Source organism: Artemia sp. Qi Xiang Cuo, chromosome 3 (genome assembly GCF_049724085.1).
Source record: "Artemia sp. Qi Xiang Cuo chromosome 3, ASM4972408v1, whole genome shotgun sequence".
Taxonomy (NCBI): domain Eukaryota; kingdom Metazoa; phylum Arthropoda; class Branchiopoda; order Anostraca; family Artemiidae; genus Artemia; species Artemia sp. Qi Xiang Cuo.
In genome coordinates this window covers 75809781-75820516 of record NC_142796.1, presented here as the reverse complement: position 1 = coordinate 75820516, position 10736 = coordinate 75809781, and positions in this window count along the sequence as shown.

The window sequence follows — 10736 nt, the reverse complement described above, 5'->3', positions numbered from 1 at the left end:
TATTGGTATCAAAATTCTGTTTTTTAGATTTTCGGTTACTATTGAGCCGGGTCATTCCTAACTTACAGTTCGTTACCACGAACTGTTTAATAAGGATAAGTGGGAATTTATATAGCTGGAAATCGTAAGGCTAGAAAATTAGGGGGGTGGCTGTTTTGAAATATTAGATAGGGATATAGAGAGAAAGAGAGAGAGAGAGAGAGAGAGAGACAGCGGGGAGGGAAAGAGAAAAGAAAGAGAGGGAGAGAGAAAGATAAACAGATAGAGGGAACCAGCAATAGGGATTAGTCAAACTTAGATAAAAAGAATATACAAACTAAGAACGTGACAAAATCTAGATTACAACACGAAAGGATAAAACACAAAATTAATACGAGGGGAAAAGGGCTGAGACAGAATACCACGAAATATTTAAAAAATTAGCCAGAAGAAAATTTATATTAGCATTGGATGTGTCAAATTAAAATTAACGAGAAAAAAAAACAGATTTTAATTCCCTAGAAAATTATCTAAAGATGTGGCATGGAAATCTAACCTGTCTTATTGCTCATTTCCTTAAAATAAAAACCTTAATAAGTAAAGCTGTTTATTGCCATATGAAGGTACTCAGGCTTTGGACCTGGAAACTCCCATATTGTAAAAATTCTTACGATTATCTCCATTTGTTATTGTCTCCATATATTGTCTCCATATTTTATGCTTAGTTGTTTTGTTGGACCTTGGATGAAGTAGCCCTCAACAGGAGAAAAGCTAAGTGTGTGCCCGACTTTTTTTGTGATTTACAATGCATTATTTAATTATTTTTTTCTAAACCTGGGTATGTGTGATAGGCTTCCCGAGCATGAATCCCAATTCACAGCGAAATTGAACTTCAACCTGTTTTTTAAATAATTAAAAACGAATGGTTATGAGGAAGTTAGAAAAAATTGAGCCTTCCAAGCCTGGTTATAAGTATTACCTCATGAAACAATTAAAATCGTTCATAAAATCCTGAGATGTTTTTTCTCTAATTAATCATATTTTTTTACTAAATCAGATGCTGCTGAAAATTTTCGAATGAATTATGAATGCCTCTGAGTTTTCCAACATCTGTATCTTACACAAAAGTAAATACCGTTGTCGTTATGATATCTTATATTTAACCTATTGAACATAATTTTGTGTAATAAGCTTCTGAAAAAGAGTAAAGATTCTTTCAAATATTAAGTAAAAAAAATCAACTGAAAATAAGGAAACAACTTTAAAACTAAAACGAAAAGATATTATTCCGTGTACAAAGTGAGCTACCTCTTTTTTAAGACCTTGCTCGTTACGCTGAAGTTTTATAGTTCTTTGAAATAAGCAATCTAATGGCCTTTTTATTTCAGTACCGTAGTTATCCATAAAGAGAATTGGGACATAAAGTTAAACTCTGAGAAAAGAGTGATGGATTGAGGAGTGGCAGTATATACCAAGGTACTACTTTGCACAGGCCCCTGGACCAAACAGACTTTTCTGTTAGGTAAACAGGTCATTACACTCGGTCATCACACTCTTTGCCGATAGGAAAGGGTACAACGTGGTTGGTGATTATGATTTGAATAAAAGGACTAGTTTTCTTTACAATTCATATTAGTAAGATACTTTAATTCAAATATAATAGTTTTTTTTATTTGCACGGATATTAGTGGAGAAAAAAAAAATGATTGGTGCATTTACACTATTGGAGATTAATGATGGAACCGACAGCAGCAGCAGAAGCAACGATATACGAGTACCTATTGTAGCTGTGGAAATAACTGCTGGTTGTAGACTATGTCTTGAATGGGACACTATGTATGCGAGATATGTGATATCATTAAGCAAATTTAAGCAGGAGGAGCAGCTGTGTTTTGCTGGAAAAGTAAATATTCTCCATATAAATAAACTTCGGTCAGCATTAGATGTTCTATCGAAATATATTGATGAGAACAAAATGCATCAGTGAATATTATTATTGTAATTATGTTCAATAAAACTGTTTTCTAAATCAATGGTATTTTTTTCTTTTTCTATAGTAGACTAGCGTATATTTTTTAGAGTAGAAAAAAGAAATTCTGTTTAGTCTGAAGTTGGTTGTGAGAGAGTTAGGACTCTAAGAAATGGATAGATTCGAGAAAGATCGAATCATGAGGAATCTAGTTCTTATGGAAAAACGTTTAATTCTAGACGATGATTTTCAAGAGTTGTCTATTCAAAGGAAAATATTTTCTCAGGGGATGCTTGTCGATATAATGAAAACTTATTCTCCATCATTAGAATATTGTATGAAGCTTCTACATCGTGGTCCAAATGTATTTACACAATTTTTTTATATTTTGATCACGACGCAGAAAAATGATTTTGTGGTTTTTATTTTAAAAATTATTTTTTATAAATTTTGGACTTTTTTTTTTTCATAATAATGTTGTTGCTAAAGGATTATTTACTCCTCTATATCTATCTCTGACAATTTTTTTTTTTCGTTTATAGCTCAGTTTAATTGTTGTCGTGATAGCGTTAACACATGACAAAATGTTCCATACATTTCCGTGATGTATGTACACACAGGGCAGCTGGTCATCATGTGAGAATTGCACAATGATTGAGGAGTATGATGAAAAGTGTAGATTCTGCAACCCGTGTAAATTGCATAGAGGATATGCTGTACAACTTAAAGGTTGTAATTCCTGTATTGAAGAGGTGTGCGACTCTCATCCTTGAGGCCATCTATGCTCCAATTGTCATTATGATAAATGTAAGCAGTGGGAGAGTACATATCCCGGTATGATTGGAAAGAATCCTAACCGTGATTTTAGTTTATTGCTACGAGATTGGTATCGTCGTGGTTTTAGATTTTTCTGGGAGGAGGAACCAGGTCAACGATTCAACTGTTGGAACAACAAGAGAATATGGTTTCTACGTCATTGTTGTGAAGACACTGGGTGTTATGATTATAAACCCACTGATTTTTATTTGGCTGCGACGGAATGTGATTCGACACTTGAGGACACTGTTGGTGAAATTGCTTCAAATACGCAAATTGAAACATGTGAATTTTATAGAATGAATGCGACTAGTATCATTGACTATACAAAGATATATGACAAGAGTGAATTCACACTCTACTGTAGAAAATGTGACCCTGACATTGCACTACATCAGGATCAGTACACTGTGAATTCAGATAATCTACCTGCACTAGTTGTTGTTGACAAATACGTAGTAGTGGATGAAATCTAAAGAGTAGAAAAGTCGTTTTATCATGTATATAATTTTTTTTTTTTATTAATAAAAGATTTAAAATACATATTTGTAACAATTTATTCTTAGGGAACTAAAATCAATATTAAAAAAACTTGTAACTATATTCTCCACTAGAAAGTTGTTCAATCGAGTTAAGTCTACGTAAATGTTGAGAAACTGTTTGTAGGTGTAGCCGTGACATCTGAACATGAAAAAGAGTAGCGCATGAAAGCCACATGTCTTAGTTGTTAAATCCTGTATTCTTCGTTGATTTTGAATAATGGTTTTCCCACTGCTTTCAATAAAGATGCTGATGTATGGAGCGTAGAATTTATACGATAGGCCAAGAGGATCAAAAAATTCAATATTCTTCGCTGTTTGAAAGATGCATAGCCTATGGCCAGTCTTCAAAGTCGATGGACTGCTATTAACAATGATTAGGGTATTGTTAACACTTGGAATTTTTTCAATGAAGTCCAAAGGTATGCAATAGGACTTGTACTGGGACATGTATAGATCCATACTAAATACATTGTTTGGCTAATCACTGACAGGGCTCAGCACCTGGTTATCGAAAGGTCAATGAGGGGGGGTTTTTTTTTTCACAGGGACCGTATCTTTGAAACTGATCCAACAGGGGAGAAGATTGGGCCAAAATCGAATGCAGTTTTCCTCGATATTAATTCTCTATACCCCACGGCCATGTCCAAATATGCACTACCTTGCGGCGACTATAAATGGATCAATGACACTCAATCCCCTTATTTCTCCAACAGGGACGACAGTGGGGAGTAAACAGGACCGGTTGGAAGGTTTTTTTAAATTGATGGGGCGATACCAGTCGAGCTTAAGTATCTAGACACATATTTGGTTGTCTCGCGTATAGTTAGACCTATTACAAGTGGTTCTTTTATCTTTTTCAATAGGTATTTAGTTGAGATGGACGGATTGCATTGGGCGCCTTCAAAACAAAAACTTATTGCTGACCTTCTGCCGAAAAAAAAAACATAGTTGTACACCATGTAGCGTTAAAATTTATGTGCAACAATTGTTTCAAAGTCACAAAGGATCACCGAGCACTCGAGTTTAGCCAAAAACCCTATTTGAAAACGTTTGTTGACACTTTTGTCAGCAAACGTTTTGCAGCACAGACGAAAGCCGAAAAAGAAATTTATAAACTCATTTTGAATTCGTCTTTCGGCAACATGAGTGAGAGTGTTCGTAATATGAATCGTTGTGACGTTCCGACCGATCCAGAACAATGTGCTCGAATTATTGCCGATCCCAATTACACTTCCTTTACAATCATTGGCCCGGACATGGTACTTTTGAATAGGAAAAAAAGACGCATTGTCCTAAATAAAAATATTGCTGCAGGCAGTGCTATCTTAGAGATCTCAAAAAAGCTCATGTTGGAATTCTACTACAATGTGGCTAGGGTACAGTGGCCGGAAAAGGGGCAAGTAGAGGTCTGCTACAGTGACACGGATTCTCTACTGCTCAAAGTAAAAACACCAAATCTAATTGATGATTTGGCGCACGGTGAAATTATCACGTCACAAATGGACTACACCAATTGGAGTGGTGATCTTTACCCTGAGCTAGTAAAACGTCGGGCGCCCAATCAGCTTTTATTTTTTAAATCTGAAACGAGTAGCGACTTGATTTCCCATGGTATGTTTGTAGGTCCGAAGGTGTACTTTATACAGACATACGACGAGGAAATCAAGAAACGTTGCAAAGGAGTACCCACGCGCGATGTGGACAAGAATTTCGACATGGACATTTATAGGAATTGTATTATTCAAAATACAATTCCACGAGCCAAAGTGTTGGCAATTCGTTCATAGAACTACAGGAACTATACTGTAAATGTAGAGAAAATAGCCATGAGTACCATTTCCGACAAGATCTATGTTTGTCACGATGGTGTGACCCCCCCCCCCCTTGGACACTATTTAACTTCAGACCGGATCGAATGTATTGCCCACCGGGAAAGTCTCGGTTTAAATAAAGGCCTGTAACTAATTTCCCAAAAACCTTTGGGGGGGGGGGCCTCGCGGCCTTTGGGGGGGGGGGGGCCTCGCGGCCCGGGGGGGGGGGGGCCGCCGCCAGCGCGGGGGGGGCGCACCGTCACCAAAGTTATCTTTTTTTTTTTTTTTTTTTGTATTAGAGCAGATTTTTTTTTTTTTTTTTAAAGTGGCATCTGTAATTTAATTTTTTTTTTCTCTATAAACAAAAAAAAATGTGTTTTTTCTCTCTCTCTCTCTCTGTACCTATGTAAATGTTTCTGTTGTATTTTTTTATTATAAATAAATTTAAAAAAAAAAAGTGTATTTTTTCAAGTGCTCTCTCTCTAATTTAATGTTTTTTTTTCTCTCTATAAATAAACAAAAAAAAAGTGTGTATATCTATGTAAATGTTGTTGTATTTTTTATTATAAATAAATTTAAAAAAGTGTTTTTTTTTTTTTTAAATGTATTGTTAATTTTTTTTTATGTGCATATAATAAAAGAAAAAAATATGATTCTTTGTATTTGTCTTTGTCTTTTTCTTCTTCTTCTTTAAGAACAGAGTAGTAGTAGTAGTAGTAGTAGTAGTAGTAGTAGTAGTAGGGAAAAAAATTATTTAGTTGTTAGACAGTTAAGGTCTACATTCACTTGGGCCGGTAAACTTTTGAAAGGAAAATGTATTAATTCAAAACACCATTCATATCGATTATAGACGGAACGTTAAAGTCGGGCACAACAACACTCTTAACTAAAATAATTAAAAATTGTGATAAAATGTTTGCGGAAAAGCCGAAAAAAATCTACTATTGCTATAGTATTTGGCAGGAGTCATACAATAAAATAAAATCAATTGCTGCCACCATCACCATGGGATCGATGCAGATACAGTTCATAAAGGGACTTGATGTTTTTAACATTATTGAACCAAACTCTTGGCTGATTATTGACGATCTGGCTGAATCTATTGAACAATGGTCTCAGCACATGTTACAATTGTTCACTGCTCCCTCTCATCATGAACAGATTTCCGTTACTCTGGTTCTACACAATTTCTTTCATCAGAGCAAATGTATGCGAACACTTGCTTTGAACTGTACCTACTCTATCATCTACAGAGTTGTTCGTGATTCTCGCTCGCTAATAACCCTCAATAAACAAATCCATCCAGGAGCCCCTAAATTTCTACTCTCGGTATACAATCAGGCAACTAATAAACCCCACGGTTATATTCTAGTGGATCTTAATCAAAATACACCCGAGGATGTACGTGTAGTCACAGATATTTTCGACTATGAAATTACAGTATATCTCCCAGTGAATACTAAAAAGACCTATTAGTCGCTCTCATGACACTGAAGAAACTACATGAAAATAGAAATTTGTTTTCAGTTCTAAACACTTCAAAACCTCCGCTTAGAAAAGCAATACTCAAACACGGTATTGGCAATGATTTCATTAATCTAATATCTGAACTTTGTTTAAATTTGACCGAGGGTAATGTTCAACTACCAGAAGTATTTAAGCAACAGGCAAAGCAACATCGTTCCATTGTACGTACATTGGCCTCTAAAAAGAAAGGAAAGAATTTTAAAAGGAAACGACTTCTTCAGGCGGGCGGTAGCTTTTTCACACTTTTACTGCCAATAATTGCAGGAATTGTAAACAGTTTTCTATAGAGAATTGCAAAAAAATATAAATGGACTCCAATATAACTCGATCTTTCTCCAGTGAAGCACTTTGAGGACAATCTGAGTAAATTCAATGACAATGAAACTATTGAGGATGATAAAAAACTGATTTTAATTCAAGATGCACTTCGCCAAGTGGACAAACATGATCGATCAAAGGCCCCTGCTGCTGCTGCTGCTGCTGATCCCAAAAAAGAATCATCTTCTCAAGAGTCTGCTGCTGCTGCTGCTGCTGCTGCTGGAACACAATTAAAGAAGGAGGATTTTAATTAATTTGAATTTAAATTTGGAAATCTAAGGCCCAACTCATATCGTCAACAAAGAAAACGACTCCTAATCTATCTCTTGGAAAGTGATCAAATTCAAGTTGAGAGCAATGGGGAAAGGATTATAATTCAAGGCAAGAGCTATAATCTACTTGATTTAATGTATGACATGGTTACAAATCGTAAAGTACTATTATAATTTGACTCTCGTCTATACAACTTTCTAAATACATTAAACTTCCCCAAAAGTCTTATTGGCAATAGACAAATTCTAAAAAATCTAAATGAACGTGCATCATCATCATCATCATTAACATTAAAATATGAACTTGAAGAAGAAGATTTTAAATCAATTTTGGAAAATACTAGCACACCACTGATAGCTAGACAAAAGCGAAGACGTATCAAGTCAGCGTCCCCACTACCAGCAGCAGCAGACCGTATACAAAAGGGTAGTGGGCGTTACACAACGTGTTTTCGTTCAAAATGGCTGAAGTTCTGAAAGGCGTTTATGAATATATTGGCGAGTTGGGGAGTTTAAGTTCCCACACAACTCTTTCCAAAGTCACGGGTGTTCGCACTAAAATTGTACACGACTATCTACAAAATGAACCAAGCTACACTCTGCATAGAAATCATAGACTTCGTGCCAATCAATATCGAAAAACTAAAGCCTTTTACCCATTGGATATAATGCAAGCAGATCTCCTGACTCTAGATGAGCTTCAAAGACGTCACAATACACCGTACAAGTACATTCTATTTGCAATCAGTGTTTTTAGTCGCTATGCATATGCAATTCCATTACAATCAAAGCGAGGTGTTGAAGTTGCTCATGCCATTGAAAGTATTCTCGAACAGGATTCATATAAAAAAATTCAAACGGATCGTGATAGTGAATTTGTTAATCCTCATGTTGCAAAAGTACTAGAGAAGTATAGTACACTGCTCTATCATACGCACAGTCCTATAAAGGCTGCATTGGCCGAACGATTGATAAGAACTATTCGACTTTTGATTTAAAGATATTTTACATTGAAAAATACGCCGGCTTTTATTCAAGATCTAGATAAAATCATGTTGATTTATAATCAACGACCTCATCAATCATTGTTCAACTCTACACCAACGGATGTTAATAATTTTGATAATAATAAAATTTACATCTTTTTTAAACAATATTCCAATGAATAAAAAGCAAAGAAGAAGAAGAAAAATGAATTCAATGTTGGTGATACGGTTCAAATTAATAGAACAACTAATGTTTTTGAAAAGGGGAATTACTTGTGGTCCACTGAACTTTTTAAAGAGGCAAAAATCCTAGACAATAAACCCATAACTTATCTCCTGCGTGATACCAAAGATGAAGAGATTCTCGGCGGCTTTTATGACTATGAATTGCAAAAAGTTAAAAATGCTAGTGAAATCTATCAAATTGAAAAGATATTAAAGACACGTACTCGCGGGGGTAAGAAACAGTTACTTGTTCGCTGGCTAGGATACAACTCGAATTTTGATTCTTGGATTGGTGTTGAAGATATTGACAATGCCCAATGATTTCTATGTAACATTCATGTCCAAAATTTCCGATCCTCTCTACAATAACTTGAATAAGACAAGTGATTTTGGGACAAAACTCTCCCCCGCGATCAAATTTCACGGTGTATATGAAGCGGCTCTTGTCGACTGTATTCTCAAAAATACCTATGATATCCTGAGAAAGGATCGTAAATATGAAATAAAAATACGACCGTTTGAATTCGGTGATGAAGGTGCAATGGCAACTTTTGACTCTAATTAGTACCCTATTGCTAACATCCCCTACAGGGAATACAATAACATGCATGAACTGTGTCGAGTTATCAACAAAAAATTGCAAGTCGAAAAAAATGCGGTTTCACTTTCAATTACTCGACGTAACTAAGGAGAATTTATATTACCAATCCATATGAGAATGAAAGAATTTTCCTCAATGAGAATTTACGTGAGTTTCTTGGTTTTAAAAAACGTATTATTAAGACAGAAAATTTAAGTGGTATTTACCATGTTATCTATTCAGACTATGCACCCAGCTTCTCCACGGACACTTGTATATTTCTCTACGCGTCATTTGTGGAAACATCTCGGGTTGGTAATTCAAATGTTCCCCTCCTACGAGTTCTTGAACGAAAAACCAATCAAGAACATATTCACCACTACAATATAAAGCATCTTCAGTATATTCCCGTAAACACTTCCTTTTTGTAACTTTTTAATTTAACACTAAGAACTTAATTATGTTATCCAATAGAAATTTCAAAAGGATTAGCAGTTATTAAATCTCATTTTCGACCCTTGGTCAACGACAACGACGGTAAAATAACCTACACAATGAACAATAGAAGAACTCCATTTGTCTGTCCCGATATTGACTGTTATGTTGGTGCTTTGAGTCCACGTCAAATAGGCAATGGATTGGACTGCTACAAGGGGCGTACTACATTGTCTGGTTATGGTCTTGGTAGCTGGTTTGCTAGGCTATTTCTTTTTTCAGTACCCCTTGCCAGAAAATATCTTGTACCTGCTGCATCGACTTTTGCTGCCTCTACACTACAGGACTGAGTGTCGGGCCAGAATTTCAAGGAGAGTGTTAAGGAAAATATTAGATCTTCAGCAAGAGCCGTTGGTGAACAATTAAAATCTCGACAAAATGGGGAGGGATTGAAAAGGATGCGTTCTCGTCATTCACTCATCAGTCTCCACCCAGGCAGGAAGCAAAGGACATCAACAAGGACTTTGAGAAATAAAACAACGAAGGCCAATAAGCAGCAGCAGCAGCAGAAGAAGAAGAAAAAGATTGTTAGATCAAAAAGGATTTCTTCTCTTAATATGACTTATCTCCCCCACAAGAAATCATATCCATCAATCAGTTCCTCATTGAATCTATTCAATGCTGAAAATGTTGATGTTAGTGTCAAGGATGGCTACTATGAACAATTTCACCCTCAACACCCCCTCTCGGAAAATATACACTTTCAAATATTTTCCAATGAAGACTATTTCATTGATTTGTCATCAACATTTATTGATTTAAATGTTGTGGTGAAGAAAAAGTCAGATAATACAACTCCAAATGCCGGCGATGGTCTCTCCTATGAAACTGTATTCTACACAACCTATTCAAACAAATTAATGTATTGATTAATGGGACATTGGTGAGAACTATCAATAATTTATCCAACTATTCAAGCTACATACAATTTATGATGATGACGCCAAAGCCATACAAGGAGATAAGAGGACAATCATTGGGCTATGAATATCGAACAGGTGTTGATACTGACGGTGAGTTGACTACAGCATTGACCCAGGAGTATCATCTAGTTGGAAATTTAAATCATGAGAGATTCAATATATTCCAATGGCTACCCCCCAATGTCAAGATTGACATAAAGTTGCAGATGGCCCCATCGAATTTCATTTTGAGAAAAACACTTCCTGCAGCACCCGATGCAAATGTTATTATCACATCGGCAATTCTCCACGTT